Source organism: Hemitrygon akajei, unplaced genomic scaffold, assembly GCF_048418815.1.
Source record: "Hemitrygon akajei unplaced genomic scaffold, sHemAka1.3 Scf000075, whole genome shotgun sequence".
Taxonomy (NCBI): Eukaryota; Metazoa; Chordata; class Chondrichthyes; order Myliobatiformes; family Dasyatidae; genus Hemitrygon; species Hemitrygon akajei.
Genome location: NW_027331961.1, coordinates 1,066,533 through 1,074,056, shown reverse-complemented (window position 1 = coordinate 1,074,056; position 7,524 = coordinate 1,066,533). Strand labels below are relative to the sequence as shown.

Here is a 7,524-nt window from a genome sequence, read left to right as displayed (position 1 = left end):
TTCCCCTATCCATAAGATACCTATCTGGCTTCTTCTTGAAAGCAACCAGAGAATTGGCCTCCACTGCCTTCCAAGGCAGTGCATTCCAGACCCCCACAACTCTCTGGGAGAAGAAGTTTTTCCTTAACTCTGTCCGAAATGACCTACCCCTTATTCTCAAACCATGCCCTCTGGTACTGGACTCTCCCAGCATCTGGAACATATTTCCTGCCTCTATCTTGTCCAATCCCTTAATAATCTTATATGTTGCAATCAGATCCCCTCTCAGTCTCCTTAATTCCAGCGTGTACAAGCCCAGTCTCTCTAACCTCTCTGCGTAAGACAGTCCGGACATCCCAGGAATTAACCTTGTGAATCTACGCTGCACTTCCTCTACAGCCAGGATGTCCTTCCTTAACCCTGGAGACCAAAACTGTACACAATACTCCAGGTGTGGTCTCACCAGGACCCTGTACAACTGCAAAAGGATTTCCTTGCTCTTGTACTCAATTCCCTTTGTAATAAAGGCCAACATTTCATTAGCCTTCTTTATTGCCTGCTGCACTTGCTCATTCACCTTCAGTGACTGATGAACAAGGACTCCTAGATCTCTTTGTATTTCTCCCTTACCTAACTCTACACCGTTCAGATAATAATCTGCCTTCCTGTTCTTACTCCCAAAGTGGATAACCTCACACTTATTCACATTAAACATCATCTGCGAATAAGTGTGAGGTTATCCACTTTGGGAGTAAGTGATCTTTGTATTATGTTCATGATCTCAGTCATTGTTTGAAAGATGAGAAGATAAGTAATGTGATGGGTCGCGTCCGAGCAGCAATGAATGTGAAGATTGATACCCTCGGGGTTTACCTGTGGAGAGACAGAATACAATTGTTCAACGCAAGGTTAAACGTCACAATAGACATCTTCAGTTTCTCTTTTCAGGGCGCAAGGAACAATGCAGAAGATGGAAACTCCACTTACACGGTGAGGGAATTATTTGCGTCAATCCCTTTTAGATGTGATTGTTTCCACCTCACACAGTAAGAAACAGACCCTGAGGTGAGGCATTCGACAGCGAGAATGACGTCGAAGAGGCAGCAATCGGGGCCGCAGAAATGGCGGATGAACTCATGAAGTATCATGTGTTGGTCTGGACTGTGGAGCAAAGCCTGATCCCTCTGTCCCACGGTCTTTCCGAGCCGATCTGTTACATGTGTCCAAGTCCTTTTCGTCGTTCTTCCAATTCTCCTCTATCACAGACTGCGTTTGTTATTAACTTTTGCTGATCACAATGATTTACTTCCGTTTAACAGGGACTGGTTCTGGGCGATCGATCTGTTTACGGTGATCTGAAGAGGTAAGTGAGCAGAACATGAGGCTGTCGATGCAAAATGTGACTTGCAAAGGGAACATGTCCATTATTGCCAAGCCGATGAGTTGAGCAGAGCCCCGGCTGTGCGTGATTCCAAGTTACCCAGTGATTAACAGATGAGAGACATGTAACACTGTGGGACTGGGGTCTGGCGGCGACGGGCAGCAAGTCATTGTTATTCAGAGGAATAATTGTCCTGGGCCTGTGGGTTGCGAAACAGATAAATTGTCTGCAAATTCTCATTGACACGATGTCTGACACCGAGTAAGGAAATATCGCCCGTATTTGGTCTCACCAACTTTATTTCCTTCCGGTTGCTCAGGGAGCCAACATGAATTGTTTGTTTATTTCCTCAGATGACGTCACTGGTGAACAGAAGAGGGCGGTTGGCCGGAAATTCACACATGAGAAGGACAACCATCGTGGAAAAAAGCTACCGTTCAAAACGTCTCTCACTTTTTATATACAACCGTTATCCGTGTCTCCGTCATATCTCTCTCGACAGTCACATCTTCACTCCGAGACATCACTGAAGGGTGTGACTCATTTTTTTTTTATCGTAGCGGCTTAGTTCTCTGACCGCAACCCGGACTCCTCCATCCCATGATAGGCACCCTCATGCTCATCGCTAAGATCTGAAACATAGCAGTGTGTGACCCTCAACCTTCAGACTCGCCTCGATCTTCTCTTGTCCGGGAGCCTGGAGCAGCGTCTGAAACGGTCACGTGACAACAATTCCAATGATTCCGTCCTTTCCGTCCCGGCTCTTCGTATCAGCAAGTTATAAGGATTAACTCACTGAATACTGAGCGATATGATGCACACCCTGTCCGAATGCTCCCCACGGTACATCCGTGGACGTTTTCCAGTGTTTTAGGTGACAAACCAAATGTCCACAAACTCCTCATGAAATACTGCCGCATCAATGTGTTGGGACCAGGTCAGATCCGCAGACATCTTGACGCACAGGAATTTGAAACTGATCCCTCTATGAGAATCGGCTCCTGGCCCCTCGTCCCTCCTGCCCTTTCTGAAGTCGGCAATCAGCTCTTTGGTCTCACGGACAATGACGGCAGGGTTGCTGCTGTGACACCTCCCAACCAGCTGATCCATCTCGCTCCTGTGCGCCCTCTCACCTACATCCGAGATTCTGCCAACAATAGCTGTACCATCAGCAAATATAAATGGCAACTGAGCTGTGCTTAGCCGCAAGTGATGGGTGTAGAGAGAGGAGAGCAGTGGGCTGAGCACACACCCCTGTGATGCGCCTGGGTTTACTGGCGGTGAGGGGCAGATGGACCCCCGAATCCGGGGGACCGGTGGACTACAATTCGTCCGGCCGCTACCCTGTGACACGTGTGGAATGGCTGACCCTACCAGGAGCAGGAGACAAGGCCCTGACGTAACAACCCCCCCCCCCCCCCGTCTCAATGGGGGATTGTGGTCCTCTTGGAGGGTCTTTGATGATGTTGTCTGCGTCACCGAGGCAGCAGGAATTGTAATAACATAACACCATAAGATCCAGGAGCAGAATTCGGCCATTTGGACCATCGAATCCGTTCCGCCATTTCATCCATCACGGCTGATCCATTTTCCCTCTCAGCCCCAGCCTCCTGCCCTCTCTCCGTATCGCTTCATGCCCTGACCATGTCGGCTGCCTGCTCCCATTGAACGAGCCGGTGTCGCCGCGGGAATCTTTCCCGTGTATTTTGCTGCGTTGATTTTACCCGCTACCTTCACAAGCCTTCCAGGCCCTGCTGCAGTGAAGCATCCCCACGGCGTGACGCAGCCACCACCGTGCTTCACCGTAGGGATGTTGTGCTTTTGATGATATGTCTTGTTTGGCTTACGCCAAGCGTAGGATTTTCTCGGATGGCCAAAAAGGCTTATTCTGGTTTCATCAGATCGGAGAAACATCTTCCAGCTGACATCAGAGTTTCCCACATACCTTCTGGCAATCTCCAGCCGAGATTCCATGTGGGATTTTGTCAACAGCGGCTTTCTCTTTGCCAGTCTCCCATAAAGCTGCGACCGGTGAGGCACCCGGGAAACCGTTGTTGTATGCCCAGTCTCTCCCACCCCGGATACCGGAGCTTGTAACTCCTCCAGAGTTGTCATGGGTCTCTTGGTGGCCTCTCTCACTCGTCCCCCTCTGGCATGGTCACTCAGTGCTTGCAAGCAGCCTGCTCGAAGCAGATTTACAGCCGTGCCATATTCTTTCCATTTCTTAATGATTGACTTCATTGTCCTTCAAGGGGTATTCAGTGACCTGGACGTTTTCATGCTTCAATCTCCTGACTGGTGATCTTCAATCACCTGTTCGAGGTGTTGCTCGGAGTGTTCTTTTGTGTTCACGGTGGAGTTTTTGCCTGGATCCTGATCAACAGCAGCCGGACTTTCCAGATACAGATACAATTGATTTTACTAGAATCAATTGAAGCACTTTTCACTGAACAGGCTGATCTCAAATTAACTCATCATCTGACTTCAAAAACCAATTGGCTGCACCTGTGATGATTTGGCGGCGGGAAAGTACTGAATATATAAGAAATCAATTATTTTGTGTTTTATATTGGTAATTAATTCAGATCACTTTGCAGAGGTTTGTTTTCACTTTGATAAGGAAGAGTCTTTTTCTGTTGATTTGTATCATTACAGACGAGTTCAATCCGCTGTGATTGAACGTTGTACAGCAATAAAACATGAAACTCCTCCAAGGCGGGTGAATTCTTTTTACAGACACTGCTGTTCGTCAATTTTACATTTTTTTCTCATCAGATAGAATTAAACCTGTAGCAATTCGTTGTCAAAGGCACATCGTGCCTTACCAGCCTGATTTTTTTTTTTTTGAGGATGTGACTAAACACATTGATGAAGGAAGAACAGTAGATGTAGTATTTCACCAAGGCATTTGATAAGGTACAACTTGCAAGGCCTATTGAGAACGTAAGGGTGCATGGGAACCAAGGGGACATTGCTTTGTGGATCCAGAACTGGCTTACCCACAGAAGGCAAAGAGAGGTTGTAGACGGGTCATATTCTGCATGGAGGTCGGTGATTTTTATTCATGACCTGGAAGAGGAAGTAGAGGGATGGGTGAGTAAATTTTCTGATGACATCTTTAATAGTTTGAGGGTGTTGTGCATAGTGTGGAGGGCTGTCAGAGGTTACAGCGGGACATTACTAGGATGCCAAACTGGGCTGAGAAGTGGCAGATGGCGTTCAACCCAGATAGGTGTGAGGTGGTTCATTTTCGTAGGTCAAATATGATGGCAGAATATAGCATTACTGATAAGACTCTTGGCAGTGTGGAGGATCAGAGCGATCTTGGGTTCCGAGCCCACAGGACACTCAAAGTATTTTAACTCTGTGGGTAAGAAGGCAGACGGTGAATTGGCCTTCATCAATCGTGGGACCGAGTTTCGGAGCCGAGAGGTAATATTGCAGAAATATAGGACCCCTCAACCGTCTCCGGTTTCTTCCACCGTCTGAGGGGAATGAAGCACCACACAGCCGATATGTACAGACCAGGTAAAATCCTCGGTGATGTTTACATCAATAGTGGTGAGCATGTCTCCATTCCTCCTGTAGTTCACAGCCAGCTTCTTCCCTTCTGCGACATTGAGGAAGAGGTTGCTTTAGAAACATAGAAACATAGAAAACCTACAGCACAATATATAAGGATGTAATGTTTCCAGAAATATCCGAGTGAGAGAAATTCCCTCTCACAGGAGTTCACAGGAGTGAAACTGGTGTCTGCGGCTCTGAGGAAGCCGGAGTGTAAAATACAGACACTGGAGTAAGTACCAGACTGTGGGAGATTGTGTTTACAGTCACTGGGTGTCTGACACTGAAGATTAATGTGATCAGTAATTGTGTTACTGATAAACACTGGGGATTTGTACCATCTCCTGTCTCTCTGTGTCCATAAGCCTCACTTTCCCTCATCTCCAGTCTGACCGATGTCGGTCTCACAGATTCTGGTGCCGAGGATCTCGTCTCCGCTCTCAGTACAAACCCATCAGTGACGGAGCTGAACCTGGCATTAAACTCTCTGACATACCGATCTGTCCCCGCTTTCCGCCGCCTGATACTGACCCTCCCGAGTCTGGAGCTGATCTGGTGAGTGTTTGTGTTAATGTTCAATGTGATAAAATATCAGCGGATCCGCGGGTTTTCTGGTGATATTTGTCTGTGAGTGTTGTTGAAACATTAACCCCGGTCCCCTGTTACTCACACTGTTGTGTAATCTGTTTATTTCATCTTTATTCTCCCATCTGTTTCGGACTGACGAGTAATCAATTCAGTGAGACTTGGGAGGAGGAACTAAGGTCTTGGCAGGATACCGGAGGTGGAGGTCTTGTGCTCCTGTGAATGTCTGAATGTGTGAAAATTCCCCACCCACGGGAGCGGGACATTTTGGCCGACTTCATGGCATTCCCTTTAATGCACGATTTCCCCTTTAAGGGCCACTTTTCAGGTAATTCCCAACTTCTGAAATGACGCCGGCTGCAGCCGAGCCCTCTGTGACGTCAGAGGTGGCCCCGCACCCACGTGACTCCGCCGCCTGTCCGGTGACGCTGCATCCGCCGTGCTGTTTGCTCTCGGGAGATCAGGCGGAATTTCGCACACCGGAAGAGCCCGGGGGGCCGGTGCTCCGACTGGGAAACTAGTATCCGGTTGTGAGATTATCCAGGGAGAGAATCTTTATGCGCACTTTGGGGAGAGGACGCTGCATTCGACAGTCTTGCCAATGTAATGACGTTAAATTGGCAAATCCCTCGGCAGCGATCTCGGACACGGCCCTGAAGTGTGATGTTCTAACGGCCGGTTCCCGGATGCGGAGTGACGGTGAGAAACGGGACTGAGGATTCAACCTGTCACTCGTTGTCGCCGGTCAGTTAATTGTGTGTGACTGTGGGGGAATCGGGGGCAGCTTATTCATTCCCGCGCGTCCACGCGCTCCCCTTGCTCCCTCGCCCACTCTCCTTGCCCGCCTCATCCCAGCGCTTCTGTGCGCCGACCCTCCGCTTTCATCCCGATCCCTCCATGTTCCACCTAAACACCTCTGAAATTCCCTACTGCATCTGTCTCAACCGGCATGACTTTCCATTACTGCAGCCGGACTTTCCAGATACAGATACAATTGAATTTACTAGAATCAATTGAAACACTTTTCACTGAACAGGCTGATCTCAAATTAACTAATCGTGTGACTTCAAAAACCAATTGGCTGCACCTGTGATGATTTGGTGGTGGAAAAGTACTGAATATATAAGAGATCAATTATTTTGTGTTTTATATTGGTAATTAATTCAGATCACTTTGCAGAGGTCTGTTTTCACTTTGATACGAAAGAGTCTTTTTCTGTTGATTTGTATCATTACAGACGAGTTCAATCCGCTGTGATTGAACGTTGTACAGCAATAAAACATGAAACTCCTCCAAGGCGGGTGAAATCTTTTTACACACACTGCTGTTAGTCAATTTTACGTTTTTTTTCTCATCAGATAGAATTAAACCTGTAGCAATTCATTGTCAAAGGCACGTCATGTCTTACCAGCCTGATTTTCTTTTGAGGATGTGACTAAACACATTGATGAAGGAAGAACAGTAGATGTAGTATTTCACCAAGGCATTTGATAAGGTACCACTTGCAAGGCCTATTGAGAACGTAAGGGTGCATGGGACCCAAGGGGACATTGCTTTGTGGCTCCAGAACTGGCTGACCCACAGAAGGCAAAGAGAGGTTGTAGACGGGTCATATTCTGCATGGAGGTCGGTGATTTTTATTCATGACCTGGATGAGGAAGTAGAGGGATGGGTGAGTAAATTTTCTGATGACACCTTTAATAGGTTGAGGGTGTTGTGCATAGTGTGGAGGGCTGTCAGAGGTTACAGCGGGACATTACTAGGATGCCAAACTGGGCTGAGAAGTGGCAGATGGAGTTCAACCCAGATAGGTGTGAGGTGGTTCATTTTGGTAGGTCAAATATGATGGCAGAATATAGTATTTCTGGTAAGACTCCTGGCAGTGTGGAGGATCAGAGGGATCTTGGGGTCCAAGTCCATAGGACACTCAAAGTATTTTGACTCTGTGGTTAAGAAGGCATACGGTGAATTGGCCTTCATCAATCGTGGGACTGAGTTTAGGAGCCGAGGGGTAA

General features: G+C 47.6%; 1 long non-coding RNA gene across 1 annotated transcript; it reads left to right on the top strand.

Annotated features, from left to right (window-relative positions):
- Positions 1–771: 771 nt before the first annotated feature.
- On the top strand, positions 772–2,740 carry LOC140722368 (uncharacterized). Its single transcript, XR_012097596.1, has 3 exons — positions 772–969; positions 1,299–1,342; positions 1,714–2,740. It is a non-coding gene; the product is annotated as an uncharacterized lncRNA (long non-coding RNA).
- Positions 2,741–7,524: the final 4,784 nt, after the last annotated feature.